Raw genomic sequence first — 19,535 nt, 5'->3', positions numbered from 1 at the left:
GCCCACCTCCAGCAGAAAGACAGGGCATCAAGAGAGGGGGGGGGTTGCCATCCCAGAGTCAGTTTCTGTCTGAAAGAACTGCAGGGATGAAAATGGAGAATAACATGAAGAAAAGAATGTCCAGCAGCAGGCCCAAAGTGGGATCCAACTCAAGTGAAGGCCTCAAGGCCTGACACTACTACTGAGGCTATGGAGTGCTCACAAAAAGGACCTATCATGGTTGTCCTACAAAAGACCCAACAAGCAGCTGAGTCAGATGCAGATATTTGTACCTGAACAATGGATAGAAGGGGCTGGCCCCTGTAGTTGAATTAGGTAAAAGCTGGAGGAAGCTGAGGAGGATCAGCAGTCTCAACTTACCTAGACCCCTGAGATCTCTCAGACACTGGGCCACCAACCAGGCAGCAGACACCAGCTGATATGAGGCCCCCAATACATATACAGGTGAGGACTGCCAGGTCTGGGTTCAGTCAGAGAAGATGCACCTAACCCTTAAGAGATGGGAGGCCTCATGTAGTTTAGAGTCCTGGTGGACTTGGGGGGGGGGTGATGGCATCCTTGTGGAGACAGGAGGTCAGGGGGGAGGTATGCGATGTGGATAGACCAAGAGGGGACTATAACTTGGAGTGTAAAAAAGGGGTGGAAAGATTAAATAAAAAGAAAAAATACTAAAAAACAAAAAGGTGCCCAACTTGGTGGCCAGTTGGTGGCATTATGATGGAGGTTTAGGTGGTCTAGCTCTATCGGAGGAATTACATCAGTAGGGGGCACATTTGGAGTATACAAATCTTCTAGTAACAGTGGTTCTCAACCTGTGGATTGTGACCTCTTGGGAGGTCACATGTGCATGCCAGATGTCCTGCACATGAGATATTTATACTATAATTTTTAACGTAGCAAAATTACAGTTATGAAGTAGCAACAAGACAATTTAGTGTTTGGGGGATAAGCACACATGAGGAACTCTATTAAGTGGTTGTAGCACTAGGAAGGATGGGAATCAGTGCTCTAGACTCTTCCGGTTTGCTCTCTGTCTGCTTCATGATTGTGTTTCAAAGTATGAGTTTTCAGCTGCTTGGAATAGCCACCATGTCTGGTATTGCCACCACTGCTTCTTGCTTAGGGAGGTTGCCTTGCTCCCTAACCGACCTTTCTCTTTGTTAGCAATTGTCATTCTGCATAATGCCTGAGTCCATTTTAATAAATCTAAGGTGTTATGCATTGGCCTGGGTCTAAAAACATACAAAGGCTTTTGTTATTCTTGGTAAAGACTTTCTGTCTGTCTGCCTGGGATGCCACCACCTCTGTCATGACTACCCTGAATACCTTCGTTCTGCACTTATGAATACACTAACTTGGTTCCTGGCCTCCCACCCACCTGTGAGGGCGTGAAACCAGCCTTTGCCTTCTTAGTCTGCCTCATATATACATAAGAGCTGAGTACATACTGAATCTAATATACAAGAGGCACACAATGAGCATCAGTTGAATAAAAGTGATTGAAATGATGTATTTGACATTTGGAAATAGCTAGTCTTTAAACTAGAACTTTAGATCTCAAGCACATTGGATAAAGGAAGAAAGCGAACTGAGCGTGTTAACACCTACTCCATGACAATCAAAGATGACAGCATCAAAGAAGAAGCTGCTATAACAGGCCCAGCATGTGCTAGGTGTGGAATAAAGTTTTCCCTTTCTTGTTCCTTCTCTTTTTTATTGTTGGAGAAGGGTAGCATGGAGGTGGAGTCTTGCTGTATTTCCCCATGCTGTCTCTGAATGCCTGTGATCCCAAATACCTATGAGAGCAGGTATGTGCACCAAGCTTTTGCCTTTTCCCTCCTGTTGCCTGATTCAGAACTTTCTGGTCATGAGAACTGAAGTGATACAGGTCTATCAAGGAAACATTAATCTTATCACTTCTTTCTGGCAGGGAATTCCAGGAGTAATGACTATAGTTCTACAATAGTGACCTCTGCATATTTTAGCCCTGAATGGCTAGAGCAGGTACAGTGGCAAAAGAAGAGAGATGATTTATAAAATAAGAATTAATCATCCTTATTCTCCTTACAGGGTCTCTCCATTTCCCCTTTGGCTATTGTCCTGAATCTACAGTGAGACGATTCCTATTTCATCACTGTGTGAGCAGAACCTTATAGCATTGAGGTAAGAAAAATATCTACATCTGTAGATTTTGAACTTTAATAATATATCCACTGCATTAAAGGGGGAAGACACAAAAATTAGGAGCTAGAAATTTTGTGTAAGAGTAAATCTCCACTTATTTCACACAACCTCTGAATTCCAACACCCTGTACACTAGAAAAATTATTTCTTGGGTGCAAAGGTTTGGGAACAGCCCAAAAACAGACAGAAATACAGGTGATACAGACACACATAGACACAGACAGACAGAAACAGACGCACAAAAAACAGACAGAGACAGACACAGACACAGACACAGACATAGAGAGACACAGAGGCAGACACAGACAGACACCGAGACAGATAAAGACACAGAGACAGACTCACGGACAAAAACAGAGATGCAGACAGACAGACATAGAAACAGACACAGAGGCAGATGCACACAGAGACAGACAGAAACACAGACATAGATAGACACAGAGGTACACATAGACAGACAGACACAGAGACAGAGACACAGAGACAGACACAGAGACAGACACAGGCAGACAAAAGACAGATAGACACAGACACAGGCACAGATGCAGACTGACAGAGACACAAAGTCAGGCACACATAGAAATACTGACAGAGACAGAAACACAGACACAGATACAGACCCAGAGAATGGCATAGATACAAGCACAGGCAGAGGAAAAGCCACACACAGTAACACAGGTATAGACAGAAGCACATAAACATACAAGGACAAAGATACAGTCACAACCACAACCACAGCCACAGTCAAACAGACACAAATACATACACAGACCAACAAATACACAGATACAGGCAGAGGTACAAGCATACACAAACAGGCACTGGAACAGACAGATACATAACAGACACACAGAAACAGACAGACAGTGACACAGACAGACACAGACAGACACAGACATAGACAGTCACAGAGACACAGACACAGAGGCAGATGCACACAGAGACAGACAGAGACACAGACACAAAGCCAGACATATACAGACAGACACAGAGACAGATAGAGACACAGAGACAGACACAGAGACACAGAATCAAATACAGACAAAAGCACAGACTTACACATACACAGACACAGGCACAGATGCAGACTCACAGAGACACAAACTCAGGCACACATAGAAATACTGACAAAGACACAGACACAGACACAGACACAGACACAGACACAGACACAGACAGACACAGACACAGACACAGACACAGATACAGACCCAGAGAATGGCATAGATACAAGCATAGGCACAGGAATAAGCACACACAGTAACACAGGTATAGACAGAAGCACATAAGCATACAAGAACAAAGATACAGTCACAGCCACAACCACAGCCACAGACACAGCCACAGACAAAGAAACAGACAGATACATACAGACACAAACCAACAAATACAGAGATACAGGCAGAGGTACAAGCATACACAAACAGGCACTGGAACAGACAAACATAGATATATACACAGACACAGATACAGATGCAGATATAGACACAAACACAGAGAGACAGACACACAGACTTACAGAGACAGAAACAGTGACACAGACACAGAAACAAAGACACTGTCACAGATAGACACAGGTATAGGCGCACGCATATATGCAAACACAGAAACAACCACAGGCAAAGACACACGATAGATACATTACAGACAGACACAAATGAGACACAGCAACAGGCACCATCACAGAGAAACAGACACAAACATATGCATGGACACAGAGACAAATGCAAACACAGGTATATATAAAAGAGTAGACAGAGACACAAACTCAGGCACAGTGATAGGCAGAGAAATAGATACAGAAACAGTCACAGACAGACATAGGAACAAATATAGGTAAAAGAACAAACAGACATAGGAACAAATATAGGTAAAATAACTCACAGATATGGACACAGACAATAACAAAGACACACACAGAGAGAGAGAGAGAGAGAGAGAGAGAGAGAGAGAGAGAGAGAGAGAGAGAGAGAGAGAGAGAGACACAGGTGCAGACAGAAGCACAAAATATACAGAGGTACAGACACAGGTACAGAGATAGAACAATTCAGACACGGGCATCCTCATCGTCTTGGACAGAGACACAGGCACAGATATAGGTAAAGTCACAGATAGGGGTACAGACATAGGCACATCACACAGGCATAGACATAGAGAAAAACAGGCATGAAGACAGAGACACAGACAGACAGACACAAACACGGACACACTCACAGACAGAGATAAAGGCACAGACACAGACTTAGGGAACCGTACAGACACAGACACAAAACACACAGGCATAGATCAAAACAAACACTGACACAGTCACAGATGCAGAGAGACGGAGATACAAACTCCTATCCAGATACAGGCAGAGTTACAGACACAGACACACAAAGAGACACAGATATAAGCATAGGTTCAAACACTAACACAGACACAGATACAGACAGACAAAGATCCAAACCAGACAGAGAAAGACAAGATATAGACACAGAAACAGGTCAAGACACAGACACAGATAGGCGGAGACAAAGACACAGGCACAGTCACAGGCACAGAACAGACACTGACACACCCACAGACACAGTCATAGGCTCAGGCACAGGCTCATACCTAGGTACTGAGAAAGACAAACACACAGAGACTCAGGCACACACCAAGACATATATTCACAAAGACACAGGCACAGGCACAGACACAGACAGAAAAACTGAAACAGACACAGAGACATAAACATGTATAGACCCAGAGGCAGAAGAAGGCACAAACACAGACAAAGAAACAAAAACTGACACAAACACACCCACCCACCCCCCCACACACAAACAAACAATGAGAGAGAAATAGAGAGACAGAAATAGAGAGGTGGGGGCAAGGCACAGACACAGGAATGATACAGAGATAAACATACAAGCACAGGAACAGGCATAGCCTCATAGAGAAACAGACACATAGACATGGACACAAATAGACAATGACAGAAATAGAGGTACAGATAGAAACAAACAGGCATAGGAACAGGCACAGCACAGAAACATATACGGATACAGATAGAGACATAGACAAGGGTACAGACACAGACATAGAGTGACTTAGGCATAGACACAGACATGGACACAGGTACAGACACAGACCGACACAGATAAAGACAATAGCACAGATGCACACAGACACAGAGACAGGCAGAGACACACACAAACAGAGACACAGGCACAGATAAAAATGCATGCTCAGACACAGGCACATAGACACAGACACATGCACAGATGCAGTCATAGCGACAAACATAGGCTGTGACAGAGGCACAGACAAAACATGCACCCCTTAATCCCCCCAAAGCTGATCTCTCCAAACCCTCAGGTTGATCAGTTTCAATATTTGAGAGAGAAGGAGTTTTTACCCCACCCTCTGCTATCACAGGAATATGACAAGCACCAGGGAAGGGAGGGCCTCTTTGTATCTCTAGAAATCATCAGTTTTCTGTAGAATGCTATGCAATTGTATATCCTGAGGTCTTCTTCAATTTCTCTCTTCAGAGACTTGAAGTTCTTGTCATACAAATCTTTTACTTTCTTGCCTAAAGCTATGCTAAGATATTTTATATTATTTGTGAAAATTGTGAAAGGTGTTTCCTTAATTTCTTCCTCAGGGTGTTTACCCTTTGTGTAGAGAAAGGCTATAGATTTGTTTGAGGTAATTTTATATCTAGCCACTTTGCTCAAGTTGTTTATCAGCTGTAGGAGCTCTCTGGTAGAATTTTTGGGATTTAGGTATATCATATCATCTGGAAATGGTGATACCTTGACTTTTTCCTTCCCAATTTGTATCTCCTTGATCTCCTTTTATTGTCTTATTGCTCAAGGTAGAACATCAAGTACTATATTGAATAAATAGGGAAAAGGGCAACCTTGTCTCTGATTTTAGTGGGATTGCTTCAAGAAACTTTCAATTTAGTTTGATATGGCCATTGGTTTGCTGTATATTGCTTTTCATTTTGTTTAGCTTTGTGCCTTGAATTCCTGATCTTTCCAAGACTTTTAACATGAAAGGGTGTTATATTTTTTGTCAAAGGCTTTTTTAGCATCTAATGACATGATCATGTGGTTTTTTTCTTGCAGTTTATTTTATAGTGGATTACATGGATGGGTTTCCATATATTGAACCATCCCTGCATCTCTGGGATAAAGCCTGTTGATGGTGGTGAATCATCATTTGGTTGTGTTCCTGGATTAATTTTGCAAGAATTTTATTGAGTATTTTATGTAAATACTCATAAGAAAAATTGGTCTGAAGTTCCCTTTTCTGGGTATTTGTGTGGCTTAGTTATCAGTGTAACTGAGCTTCATAGAATGAATTATGTAGTATTCCTTTTGTGTTTATTTTGTGGAATAGTTTGAGAAGTATTGGTGTTAAGTCATTTTTGAAGGTCTGCCCTAAAACCTGTGCTTTTTTTGGTTTGGAGACTTTTAATGACTGCTTCTATTTCCTCAGGAGTTATGGGGCTGTTTAGATAGTTTAAGTTATCCTGATTTAACTTTGATACCTTGTATCTTTCTAGAAAATATGGAGCTAAAACCATCCAGTGGAAGAAAGATAACATTTTCAACAAATGGTGCTGGTTCAACTGGAGGTCAGCAAGTAGACGAATACAAATTAAACCATTCTTATCACCATGTACAAAGCTTAAGTCCAAGTGGATCAAGGACCTCCACATCAAACCAGATACACTCAAACTAATAGAAGAAAAAGTGGGGAAGACCCTAGAACACATGGGCACTGGGAAATTTCCTGAACAAAAACACCAATGGCTTCTGCTCTAAAATCAAGAATCAACAAATGGGACCTCATAAAACTGCAAAGATTCTGTAAGGCAAAGGACATTGTCATTACAACAAAACAGGAACCAACAGATGGGAAAATGTCTGTACCAATCCTACATTTGATAGAGGGCTAATATCCAAAATATACCAAGAACTCAAGAAATCGACTCAAGAGAGCCAAATAACCCTATTAAAAATGGGGTACAGAGCTAAACAAAACATTCTCAGCTGAGGAATATTGAATGGCCAAAAAGCACCTAAAGAAATGTTCAACATCCTTAGTCACCAAGGAAAAGCAAATCAAAACAACTCTGAGATTCCACCTCATACCAGTCAGAATGGCTAAGATAAAAAAACTCAGGTGACAGCAGATGCTAGAGAAAGAGGAACACTCCTCCAATGTTGATGGGATTGCAAACTGGTACAACCACTCTGGAAATCAGTCTGGAGGTTCCTCAGAAAATTGGACACTCCACTACCTGAGGATCCAGCTATACATCTCCTGGGTATATACCCAAAAGATGCTCCAACATACAAGAAAGACACATGCTCCCCTATGTTCATAGCAGCCTTACTTATAATAGCTAGAAGCTGGAAAGAACCGAGATGCCCTTCAACAGAGGAATGGATACAGAAAATGTGGTACATTACACAATGGAGTACTATTCAGCTATCAAAAACAATGACTTCATGAAATCCATAGGCAAATCTATGGAACTAGAAATTATCATCTGGGTGAAGTAAACCAATCACAAAAAAAAAATCACACATTGTATGTACTCACTGAGAAGTGGATATTAGCCCAAAAGCTTGAATTACCCAAGATACCATCTACAGACCACATGAAGCTCAAGAAGAAGAATGACCAAAGTGTGTATGGTTCATTACTTCTTTAAACTTTGGAGCAGAGACTGAAGGAATGGCCATTCAGAGCTTGCCCCACTTGGAGATCCAGCATATATATATATATATATATATATATATATATATATATATATATATATATACAGCCATCAAACATTTATATGACTGATGAAGCCAAGAAGTGCATGCTGACAGGAGCCTGATATAGCTGTCTCCTGATAGGCTCAGTCAGAGCGTGACAAACACAGTCGTGAATGCTAGCAGCAAACGAATGAACTGAGAATGGGGTTCTTATTAGAGGAATTAGAGAAAAGATTGAAAGAGCTGAAGGGACTTGCAACCCCATAAGAACAACAATACCAATCAATCAGAGCTCCCAGGGACTAAACCACTGCCCAAAGAGTACACATGGACAGACCTATGGCTCTAGCTGCTCATGCAGCAGAACATGGCCTTGTTGGGCACCAGTGGGAGGAGAAGCCCTTTGTCCTGCCAAGGCTTGACCTCCCAGTGTAGAGGATTGTCAGGGCAGGAAGGTGGGAAGAGGTGATTGGTTTGGGAGAGGGAACACCCTTATAGAAGAAGGGGAGGGAGATGGGATAGGGGGCTTATGGGTGGGAAACCAGGAAAGGGAATAACATTGAAATGTAAATAAAAAATCCAATAAAAAAAAAGACTGAGAATGATTACATTTTGCAAAAGAGCACTATTAAATCACAGCAGGAGGATAGAGCAAGATAGGAAGAAGAAGGAGAAGTTCAAAAGGAACTTGAAAATTAGGAGCAATATGAAGAATGCAGAGAGAAGGAAGGCCAAAGATGAAGCTGCAGAGACAACACATAGAGCAGGCAGACTTCTCACCATGGGACTGAAAAAATCTTTTCTTAACAGCAAGGCAGGCTTAGTCTTACTAAAGAGATCATATCTTTCCCCTTATGGACTTGGGTTTAATTCATTTAGAAATGAAAAATGATATGTTTTTTCTTTCTCATCCCAAGGAAGCTTGGAGCTCATTTTTTATTTTTTATTATTTATTTATTTATTTATTTATTTAATTAACTTGAGTATTTCTTATTTACATTTTGAATGTTATTCCCTTTCCCGGTTTCCAGGTAAACATCCCCCTAATCCCTCCCCTTCCCCTTCTTTGTGGGTGTTCCCCCCACCTCCCCCATTGCTGCCCTCCCCCCAACAATCACATTCACTGGGGGTTCAGTCTTAGCAGGAACAAGGGCTTCCCCTTACACTGGTGATCTTACTAGGATATTCATTGCTACCTATGAGGTCAGAGTCCAGGGTCAGTCCATGTATAGTCTTTAGGTAGTGGCTTAGTCCCTGGAAGCTCTGGTTGCTTGGCATTGTTGTTCATACGGAGTCTCGAGCCCCTTCAAGCTCTTCCAGTTCTTTCTCTGATTCCTTCATTGGGGATCCTGTTCTCAGTTCAGTGGTTTGCTGCTGGCATTCGCCTCAGTATTTGCTGTATTCTGGCTGTGTCTCTCAGGAGAGATCTACATCCGGCTCCTGTCAGCCTGCACTTCTTTGCTTCATCCATCTTGTCTAATTGGGTGGCTGTATATGTATGGGCCACATGTGGGGCAGGCTCTGAATGGGTGTTCCTACTGTGTCTGTTTTAATCTTTGACTTTCTATTCCCTGCCAAGGGTATTCTTGTTCCCCTTTTAAAGAAGGAGTGAAGCATTCACATTTTGATCATCCGTCATGAGTTTCATGTATTCTATGCATCTAGGGTAATTGAAGCATTTGGGCTAATAGCCACTTATCAATGAGTGCATACCATGTGTGTTTTTCTGTGATTGGGTTACCTCACTCAGGATGATATTTTCCAGTTCCAACCATTTGTCTATGAATTTCATAAAGTCATTGTTTTTGATAGCTGAGTAATATTCCATTGTGTAGATGTACCACATTTTCTGTATCCATTCCTCTGTTGAAGGGCATCTGGGTTCTTTCCAGCTTCTGGCTATTATAAATAAGGCTGCTATGAACATAGTGGAGCACGTGTATTTTTTACATGTTGGGGCACCTTTTGGGTATATGCCCAAGAGAGGTATAGCTGGATCCTCAGGTAATTCAATGTCCAATTTTCTGAGGAACCTCCAGACAGATTTCCAGAATGGTTGTACCAGTCTGCAATCCCACCAACAGTGGAGGAGTGTTCCTCTTTCTCCACATCCTCGCCACCATTTGTTGTCACCTGAGTTTTTTATCTTAGCCATTCTCACTGGTGTGAGGTGAAATCTCAGGGTTGTTTTGATTGGCATTTCCCTTATGACTAAAGATGTTGAACATTTCTTTAGGTGTTTCTCAGCCATTCAGCATTCCTCAGCTGTGAATTTTTTGTTTAGTTCTGAACCCCATTTTTTAATAGGGTTATTTGTCTCCCTGCGGGTTTTGGCTCCCTACTTTCTTGAGTCTTTGTATATTTTGGATATAAGGCCTCTATCTGTTGTAGGATTGGTAAAGATCTTTTCCCAATCTGTTGGTTGCCGTTTTCTCCCAACCACAGTGTCCTTTGCCTTACAGAAGCTTTGCAGTTTTATGAGATTCCATTTGTCGATTCTTGATCTTAGAGCATAAGCCATTGGTGTTTTGTTCAGGAAATTTTTTCCAGTGCCCATGTGTTCGAGATGCTGCCCTAGTTTTTCTTCTATTAGTTTGAGTGTATCTGGTTTGATGTGGAGGTCCTTGATCAATTTGGACTTAAGCTTTGTACAGGGTGAAAGTATGATTCGATTTGCATTCTTCTACATGTTGACCTCCAGTTGAACCAGCACCATTTGCTGAAAATGCTATCTTTCTTCCATTGGATGGTTTTGGCTCCTTTGTCAAAAATCAAGTGCCCATAGGTGTGTGGGTTCATTTCTGAGTCTTCAATTCTGTTCCATTGGTCTATCTGTCTGTCTCTGTACCAATACCATGCAGTTTTTATCACTATTGCTCTGTAATAGTGCTTGAGTTCAGGAATAGTGATTCCCCCTGAAGTCCTTTTATTGTTGAGAATAGTTTTAGCTATCCTGGGTTTTTTGTTATTCCAGATGAATTTGCAAATTGTTCTGTCTAACTCTTTGAAGAATTGGATTGGTATTTTGATGGGGATTGCATTGAATCTGTAGATCACTTTTGGTAGAATGGCCATTTTTACTATATTAATCCTGCCAATCCATGAGCATGGGAGATCTTTCCATCTTCTGAGGTCTTCTTCAATTTCTTTCTTCAGTGTCTTGAAGTTCTTATTGTACAGATCTTTTCCTTGCTTGGTTAAAGTCACACCGAGGTACTTTATATTATTTGGGTCTATTATGAAGGGTGTCGTTTCCCTAATTTCTTTCTCAGCTTGTTTCTCTTTTGTGTAGAGGAAGGCCACTGATTTCTTTGAGTTAATTTTATACCCAGCCACTTTGCTAAAGATGTTTATCAGCTTTAGTCGTTCTGTGGTGGAACTCTTGGGATCACTTAAATATACTATCATATCATCTGCAAATAGTGATATTTTGACCTCTTCTTTTCCAATCTGTATCCCCTTGATTTCCTTTTGTTGTCTGATTGCTCTGGCTAGAACTTCAAGAACTATATTGAATAAGTAGGGAGAGAGTGGGCAGCCTTGTTTATTCCCTGATTTTAGTGGGATTGCTTCAAGTTTCTCTCCATTTAGTTTAATGTTAGCAACTGGTTTGCTGTATATGGCTTTTACTATGTTTAGGTATGGGCCTTGAATTCCTATTCTTTCCAGGACTTTTATCATGAAGGGGTGTTGAATTTTGTCAAATGCTTTCTCAGCATCTAATGAAATGATCATGTGGTTTTGTTCTTTCAGTTTGTTTATATAATGGATCACGTTGATGGTTTTCCGTATATTAAACCATCCCTGCATGCCTGGGATGAATGAAGCCTACTTGATCATGGTGGATGATTGTTTTGATGTGCTCTTGGATTCAGTTTGCCAGAATTTTATTGACTATTTTTGCGTTGATATTCATAAGCGAATTTGGTCTGAAGTTCTCTTTCTTTGTTGGGTCTTTGTGTGGTTTAGGTATAAGAGTAATTGTGGCTTCATAGAAGGAATTCAGTAGTGCACCATCTGTTTCAATTTTGTGGAATAGTTTGGATAGTATTGGTATGAGGTCTTCTAGGAAGGTCTGATAGAATTCTGCACTAAACCCGTCTGGACCTGGGCTCTTTTTGGTTGGGAGACCTTTAGTGACTGCTTCTATTTCCTTAGGAGTTATGGGATTGTTTAACTGGTTTATCTGTTCCTGATTTAACTTCGATACCTGGTATCTGTCTAGGAAATTGTCCATTTCCTGAAGATTTTCAAGTTTTGTTGAATATAGGCTTTTATAGTAAGATCTGATGATTTTTTGAATTTCCTCTGAATCTGTAGTTATGTCTCCGTTTTCATTTCTGATTTTGTTAATTTGGACACACTCTCTGTGTCCTCTCATTAGTCTGGCTAAGGGTTTATCTATCTTGTTGATTTTCTCAAAGAACCAACTTTTGGTTCTGTTGATTCTTTCTATGATCCTTTTTGTTTCTACTTGGTTGATTTCAGCTCTGAGTTTGATTATTTCCTGCCTTCTACTCCTCCTGGGTGTATTTGCTTCTTTTTGTTCTAGAGCTTTTAGGTGTGCTGTCAGGCTGCTGACATATGTTCTCTCCTGTTTCTTTCTGCAGGCACTCAGAGCTATGAGTTTTCCTCTTAGCACAGCTTTCATTGTGTCCCATAATTTTGTGTATGTTGTACCTTCATTTTCATTAAATTCTAAGAAGTCTTTAATTTCTTTCTTTATTTCTTCCTTGACCAGGTTATCATTGAGTAGAGCATTGTTCAACTTCCACATATATGTGGGCGTTCTTCCCTTATTGTTATTGAAGACCAGCTTTAGGCCGTGGTGGTTCGATAGCACGCATGGGATTATTTCTGTCTTTCTGTACCTGTTGAGGCGCATTTTTTGACCAATTATATGGTCAGTTTTGGAGAAAGTACCATGAGGAGCTGAGAAGAAGTTATATCCTTTTCCTTTAGGGTAGAATGTTCTATAAATATCTGTTAAGTCCATTTGGCTCATGACTTCTCTTAGTCTGTCTATGTCTCTGTTTACTTTCTGTTTCTATAATCTGTCCATTGATGAGAGTGGGGTGTTGTAGTCTCCTACTATTATTGTGTGAGGTGCAATGTGTGTTTTGAGCTTTAGTAAGGTTCTGTTACATATGTACGTGCCCTTGTATTTGGGGCATAGATATTTAGGATTGAGAGTTCATCTTGGTGGATTTTTCCTTTGATGAATATGAAGTGTCCTTCCTTATCTTTTTTGATGAATTTTAGTTGAAATTTGGTTTTATTTGATATTAGAATGGCTACTCTAGCTTGCTTCTTCCGACCATTTGCTTGGAAAGTTGTTTTCCAGCCTTTCACTCTGAGGTAGTGTCTGTCTTTGTCTCTGTGTGTTTCCTGTAGGCCGTAGAATGCAGGGTCCTCATTGCGGATCCAGTTTGTTAATCTATGTCTTTTTATTGGGGAGTTGAGACCATTGATGGTGAGAGATATTAAGGAATAGTGATTATTGCTTCCTGTTATATTCATATTTGGATGTGAGGTTATGTTTGTGTGCTATTCTTCTCTTTGTTTTGTTGCCAAGACGATTAGTTTCTTGCTTCTTCTAGGGTATAGCTTGCCTCCTTATGTTGGGCTTTACCATTTATTATCCTTTGTAGTGCTGGATTTGTAGAAAGATATTGTGTAAATTTGGTTTTGTCATGGAATATCTTGGTTTCTCCATCTATGTTAATTGAGAGTTTTGCAGGATACAGTAACCTGGGCTGGCATTTGTGTTCTCTTAGGGTCTGTATGACATCTGTCCAGGATCTTCTGGCTTTCATAGATTCTGGCGAAAAGTCTGGTGTGATTCTGGTAGGTCTGCCTTTATATGTTACTTGACCTTTTTCCCTTACTGCTTTTAATATTCTTTATTTTGTGTGTTTGGTGTTTTGACTATTATGTGTCGGGAGGTGTTTCTTTTCTGGTCCAATCTATTTGGAGTTCTGTAGGCTTCTTGTATGCTTATGGGTATCTCTTTCTTTAGGTTAGGGAAGTTTTCTTCTATGATTTTGTTGAAGATATTTACTGGTTCTTTGAGCTGGGAGTCTTCACTCTCTTCTATACCTATTATCCTTAGGTTTGATCTTCTCACTGAGTCCTGGATTTTCTGTATGTTTTGGACCAGTAGCTCTTTCCGCTTTAAATTATCTTTGACAGTTGAGTCGATGATTTCTATGGAATCTTCTGCTCCTGAGATTCTCTCTTCTATCTCTTGTATTCCGTTGGTGATGCTTGTATCTATGGCTCTTTGTCTCTTCCTTTGGTTTTCTATATCCAGGGTTGTTTCCATGTGTTCTTTCTTGATTGCTTCTATTTCCATTTTTAATTCCTTCAATTGTTTGATTGTGTTTTCCTGGAATTCTTTCAGGGATTTTTGTGATTCCTCTCTGTAGGCTTTTACTTGTTTATTTATGTTTTCCTGTGTTTCTCTAAGGGAGTTCCTCATGTCTTTCTTGAAGTCCTCCAGCATCATGATCAAATATGATTTTGAAACTAGATCTTGCTTTTCTGGTGTGTTTGGATATTCTGTGTTTGCTTTGGTGGGAGAATTGGGCTCCGATGATGCCATGTAGTCTTGGTTTCTGTTGCTTGGGTTCCTGCGCTTGCCTCTCCCCATCAGATTATCTCTAGTGTTACTTTGTTCTGCTATTTCTGACAGTGGCTAGACTGTCTTATAAGCCTGTCAGGAGTGCTGTAGACCTGTTTTCATGTTTTCTTTCAGCCAGTTATGGGAACCGAGTGTTCTGCTTTCAGGCGTGTAGTTTTTCCTATCTACAGGTCTTCAGCTGTTCCTGTGGGCCTGTGTCTTGAGTTCACTAGACAGGTCGCTTGGAGCAGGAAGGTTTGTCTTACCTGTGGTCGCGAAGCTCAAGTTTGCTCGTGGGGTGTTGCTTCTGAGCTCTCCGTGGGGGCAGTAACCAGGAAGATCTGTGTCGCCCTTTCCGGGAGCTTCAGTGCACCAGGGTTCCAGATGGTGTTTGGTGTTTTCTTCTGGAGTCAGAGATGTGGGCAGAGTGTAGTCTCTTTTGGTTTCCCAGGCGTGTCTGCCTCTCTGAAGGTTTAGCTCTTCCTCCCACAGGATTTGGGTGCAGAAAACTGTATATCAGGTCGGTCCCTTCAGGTTCCAGCAGTGTCTCAGACGCAGTGGACTTGCTGCTCCTGTGCCCTCATCCACGGGAACCCAGAGGCCGTATATAGTTTCCTCTTGGGCCAGGGATGTGGGCAGGGGTGGGCTGTGTTGGTGGTATCTTCCGCTCTGCAGTCTCAGGAGTGCCCACCTGTTCTGGCGGTGAGCTCTCTCTACCACGGGGTTTGGGAGCAGTGAGCTTGAGGCAGGGAGCGTGAGATTTGTACTCCAGGTAAAAACCGGAAGTGTCAGGTCCTAGAGGAATTTTGCCTCTGTGTGTCCCGAGGCCACCAGTCAGGTCACTTGCAGCAGAAAAGTTGGTCTTACCTGTGGTCCCGAGGCTCAAATTTGCTCGTGGGGTGTTGCTTATGAGCTCTCTGCGGGGGCAACAACCAGGAAGATCTGCGCCGAGCTTATTTTTCATCTATAGTGAGTGAGTTCTTTTCTCTCTGGCACTTGGTCTTTTGCTCCATATGCATATGTAAGTATGGATGTGTGTGTGTGTGTGTGTGTGTGTGTGTGTGTGTGTGTGTGTTTAAGTATATAATTATGAGAAAAGTATGTAGCTGAACCCAACATGGAGGTATATAAGTATGTGTGCATGCATTTTTATATAAATGTATATGAGTTGTGAATATTTGCTTGTGTTAAATGTTTTTCCTTCTGTGAATGAGACTCTTTTCCTGGTTCAGTACAAGTTTATTGCTCCAAACCTCTCTACAGCTTGACAAGCAATAGGTGACACTTCTAGGCAAGAAAGAAAAAAAAATCTTAGTAATTAATCCTTTACTTAATCCTCTATTGTTTTACAATGAGGTGCCAAATCCCAGAGATTGCAGTTTCTGTCCTCAGGGGAAATGAGCTACCTCTCAGCTGCAAAGTAACTTAAAAATAAGTCAGGCAGATATTATTATTATTACAGTCAATATCTCACAAGACCAAGCCTTGTCCCCACCGATGCTTTTTCTTAGGCTCACTATCTTCAAAAAAGAACCAGAACCACTGGAAATGGCTCCTGACATTTTTCTCCTCCTTTTACACTGAGATGATGTCTCTTCATTATGTGAGGGTGTGTTTCTTGGACAAAGCAGAAGCATAGATACTATTTTCACATTCATTCTGTTGGTTGTTGTTGTAAAAATATAAAAATAAAAGAAGTATGGTTGTCTTTTACCCTGCTAGGTCTTGTACCACGGTGCCCCAAGATATCTGCTAGGTATCTTGGCAGAAACACATCCCAACAACTCGGCGGCCCAGTGTCTCTTGTCGCTACACTCAAACCGTCACATAAAAAAACACACAACACAATAAACTTTGACCCAATTGGTAAGATATAATTGTCCATTTAAACATACAAAGCCCGGTACCATTGTTGAGAACATTGATAACAACCTGTAAATACACACAGTGAGATCTTTACGTCAGCCTCCATCATCCTGCCACGGCTTCTCTCTCTCTCTACCTCCTGTCTTTTCCTTTCTGTTCTAGTTCCTCCTCTTCCTTCAAACTTCTCTGCCTCCCACTTTCCTTCTCCTGCAATGACAGGCCTCCTTCTATCCTGTACTTGGTCTGTGGTTTTTGTTTTGTTTTGTTAATTTGGGAACTGAGACCATTGATTTTGAGAGATATTAATGGCCAGTGATTCTTCTATCTGTTATTGTTGTGGAGGTAGTATTGTGTGCTTGTGTGAGTGTGTCTGTGTATGTGTGTTTCTCTCTGTGTGTGTCCATGTTTCCCCTTTTCTAATGTTCTGATCTGTGGTTATACATTTCCTGTGTTTTCTTGGATGTGGCTAACCTCCTCAGTCCAGAGTTCCCTTTTATGATTTATGTAATGCTGGATCTGGAGATAGATATTATTTGAATTTGGTTTTATCTTAGGATATCTTATTTTCTCCATCTATTATTATTGAAGGTTTTGTTGGGGATAGTGGTCTGGACTGGTATCTACAGTATCTTAGAGTCTGTAGTATATCTGTCCAGCCTCTTCTGGCTTTTACATTGAAAATGAGGTGTTATTCTAATAGGTTTGCCATTGTGTATTAGTTGGTCTTTTTCTCTTCTGGCTTTTAATAGTCCTTCTTTGTCTTGCAACTTTAGTGTTGGGATTATTATGTGCCTAGTGGACTCTCTTCACTGGTCCCGTTGATTTGGTGTTTTGTATGCTCCTTGTACTTTGATAGATTTCTTGTTTGTACGTCAAGAAAAGCTTTCTTCTGTGATTTGGTTTGTAAATATTTTTTCAGACCTTTGACCATGTTTTCTCCCTTCTTCTATATCTATCTATTATTGTTATTGGTCTTTGGCTTTTCATTATGTCTCAGATTTCTGAATGTTTTGTACCAGAATTTTGTTTTATTTAGTATTTTTTGATGTACATACTCATTTCTTCTATGGTGTTTTCAAAATCTGAGAATCTCTCATCTATCTCTCATACTCTATTGGTGAAGTTTGCCTCTGAAGTTCCTGTTCGAGATCCTAAATTTTCTGTTTCAAGGTTCCCATCAGTTTGGGGTTTCTTTAGTAATTATATTTTCACTTTTACATACTGAATGCTTTTATTCATTTGTTGTGATAATTTTCTTTTAGGGATTCATTAATTTCCTCTTTAAGAACTACTATGCTATTTATAAAGACTATTTTAAGATATGTGTCTTGTGCTTCAGCTGTGTTGCAATACTCAGACCCTACTGGGCTAAGATTGAGTAGCTGAATGAAGACTTTTTGTCGTGTTGGTTATTGATAGTGCTTTTTCACTGGTGATTCATTTTGGTATGATTGTAATTGTAGTGCTGATATCTTGTCTTATCTTTGTTGTGTGTGTATTTTATACATTGGTTTCTGTTGTGGCAAACTGAATGAAAATGACCCCACATGTTCATAAGGACTAGCACTTTTGTGAGGTGTGTGGCCTTGTTGGACTAGGTGTGGAATTGTTGGAGGAAGTGTATCAGAGGGGGAGGCTTTGATGTCTCAGATGCTTTAAGCCTGATCACTGTGTGGCAGTCTCTTCCTATTGCCTGTGGATCCAGATGTACAATCCTTAGCTTCTTGTCCAGCATCATGTCTGCCTGTACATCATTATACTTCCTGCTATAATGATAATGGACTTAATTTCATTTCAAGCTGTAAGGCAGCCCCAAATGACATGTTTTCCTATGTTTCACTTACCATGGTCATAGTGTTTCTTCATAGCAATGGAAATTCTAATTATGACAATTGGCAACACTGGTTGTAGGGGAGTGTACCTATTGTATATTGCCTCCTGGGATATTTGTGGGTGTGACCAGTTTGGGTTCCAGGTAAAATGTGATTTTTGGATTGAGATCTTACACTTATGAATGTGGATGATCTGAGGAGTGGTCTGAGTATGTACATAGGAGGAAAGAAAGCAGGGTATTCCACCAAGATCTGCATATTCTCTGGCAATAGGGTCAGGGAGTTATGACAGTCCACTATAGGTAGGTAGTCTGCAACATAAATGGGAATGAAACTAGGAGTTTGACATAGAGCAGAGGAGAGAGAGGGTGAATTCTGAGGCTTACCTACATGCTATACTGTTCTGCTTCCTTTTCTGGGAGGTTTGGCTTATGGGTTCCCAGAGAATTCCTGTTGGTATTGGGTACTGGAATAATAGGATGAAAAGAGAAGAATGTTGGAGGAGAATATATGTGTGATCTGAGGGCATGGGCCTCAAGAATCTATCATTTTGCCAGTGAGCAAATGTGGATGATTTTTCATGGAGACAGAAAGTGGTTAGAATATCATGTGCATATTTTTAAGCTAGGTGAGGCAATTTGGCTAAATATATTTGTGCTTCTAGCTGGGCAAATTCAGATATGGGGAAGAAAACATCATTGTGATAGTGCCAACTCCCCATTTGCTATAGGCTTCTGTAGCAGCAGGAGGTATTTGTTTCCTAGAGCTAATCTCTAAATGGGTACTGGGGTCCATAGGATCTGGGGGAAGGGCTAGACTCTTGGAACTAGGATGACCTTGGGCAGAGGAATTCAGAAGCTATCCAAGATTTCTTTGCCTTCTGAGGGTCTCAAGAAACTTTCTACATGGGTGAGATTAATTTTGTAAACTTGGATCATGACAAATGAGTATAAAACCATATATATATATATATATATATATATATATATATATATATATATATATATATATATATATATATGGGACCTCTGACCACTTAGGGAGGCTGTGAAAGAGTAGGCCACTATGGGGAAACAGAATTGTAGTCCAAAGCACCATGGAGTATTCTCTGCTCTAGGACTCTGAGTAGCACTATGGCCAAGTCACATCACAAAAGAACACATTATTTTCTTTCCTGAGTCTGAGTATCAAACTTACCCAATCATTAGAACACACTCTCATTTTGAACATGAAGGTTACCCAATCATTAGAACACACTCTCATTTTGAACATGAAGGCACA

The 19,535-nt window shown here is 40.8% G+C and overlaps 1 long non-coding RNA gene across 3 annotated transcripts in view; it reads left to right on the top strand.

The window, feature by feature from the left end:
• Positions 1–7,799, top strand: part of LOC120102816 (uncharacterized) — a 55,260-nt gene extending 47,461 nt beyond the window's left edge. For all 3 annotated transcript variants that reach the window (XR_015620117.1, XR_015620115.1, XR_015620116.1), the window contains 2 exons: positions 2,071–2,163; positions 6,728–7,799. This is a non-coding gene — a long non-coding RNA (uncharacterized LOC120102816). The remainder of the gene's footprint in view (positions 1–2,070; positions 2,164–6,727) is intronic.
• Positions 7,800–19,535: the final 11,736 nt, after the last annotated feature.

Source organism: Rattus norvegicus, chromosome 5 (genome assembly GCF_021556685.1).
Source record: "Rattus norvegicus strain SHRSP/BbbUtx chromosome 5, alternate assembly SHRSP_T2T, whole genome shotgun sequence".
Lineage (NCBI taxonomy): Eukaryota > Metazoa > Chordata > Mammalia > Rodentia > Muridae > Rattus > Rattus norvegicus.
This window is presented reverse-complemented; position numbering and strand designations above follow the sequence as displayed.